The 1,111-nt window shown below is 28.4% G+C and overlaps 1 long non-coding RNA gene across 1 annotated transcript; it reads right to left on the reverse strand.

Annotated features, from left to right (window-relative positions):
* Positions 1–235: 235 nt before the first annotated feature.
* Positions 236–890, reverse strand: LOC138347904 (uncharacterized). The gene is made up of 3 exons (XR_011220464.1): positions 766–890; positions 616–673; positions 236–526 (listed from the first exon to the last, which is right to left on the reverse strand). It is a non-coding gene; the product is annotated as an uncharacterized lncRNA (long non-coding RNA).
* Positions 891–1,111: the final 221 nt, after the last annotated feature.

The following is a 1,111-nucleotide window of genomic DNA, read 5'->3' on the forward strand; positions in this document are numbered from 1 at the left end:
CTTTTTGAAATTTTAAAGTTTACAATTTTTTGTTTCATTTTTCAACTTAATGGGCTAAAAACTTTTTAGTAAAAAGTAAAAATATACAATAAATCAAAGAAGTGCATTACTAATTTACTACCAAATTTCAATATATCAATTATCAATGATTCAAATCTTCAATATGCCATTAGGCTTTAACACCTCAAATTTTAAATTCACAATATCACTAAAACACACAATTTGAAATTCACAATGACACTAAAACAAAAGTTGCATTGTAGATTTGTAGTTAATGTCTTCACAAATACAACATAATAACAATCTAACAAGTAACAATAAAGTCTTTCATGAACTCATAATAAACAATAATAAGCAACAAACAATGTATTTTGAACTTCTTGTCTTCTTCCATGAGATTACTTTCAACAATAACAAACAACAATAATGAGTTTCTTGACTTTCTTCCATGAGATTGCTTTCAACTTTCAACTTTCAAGTGTCACGTGCCAACAAAATTATTTCTTCATTGTCTTGACCCTTGGACCTTTTAAGATAAAATCAAATATTAGAAACTTAGAATACTACTTAAGATTAAAAAATGATATGATTAAATAAATGATGTATTAAACTCACCGCTTGCAAGTCAATCATAGATCAACAATGGAAGAGCTTCTTCCACTATTTGCCATCTCTATAATTAATAAAAGGAAACATGTCATACAAGATACAACACAATAAGTATTTTATTTTTTTCATAAATAAATAAAAAATAAAAAGTCTTACCAAGTTCAATTTTTTCAAGAAACTCCAAACTTTCTTCAACACAAATAGGCTTGGTTTCTTGTCTAAGCCAATCTTGGACACAAATAAGACATTGCACACATTTGGGAGTCAATGAACTTCTAAAGGGATCTCACATGGAGATGCTTACCTTCCATCAAATTAGTTCCCCACATATCTAACTTTTTGGACAACTCTAGAACTGCCACATCATTTGAAGAGGCATTATCAACCGTAACAGTAAAAACATTATCCAACTTCCAATCAAGTAAACAATTACTAATAGACTCAGCCAAATGCTCACCTTTATGACTAGTGATAGGACAAAAATTCAATATTCTTTTATGAA

The sequence above is a fragment of the Solanum lycopersicum genome, chromosome 4 (genome assembly GCF_036512215.1).
Source record: "Solanum lycopersicum chromosome 4, SLM_r2.1".
NCBI classification, from domain to species: Eukaryota; Viridiplantae; Streptophyta; class Magnoliopsida; order Solanales; family Solanaceae; genus Solanum; species Solanum lycopersicum.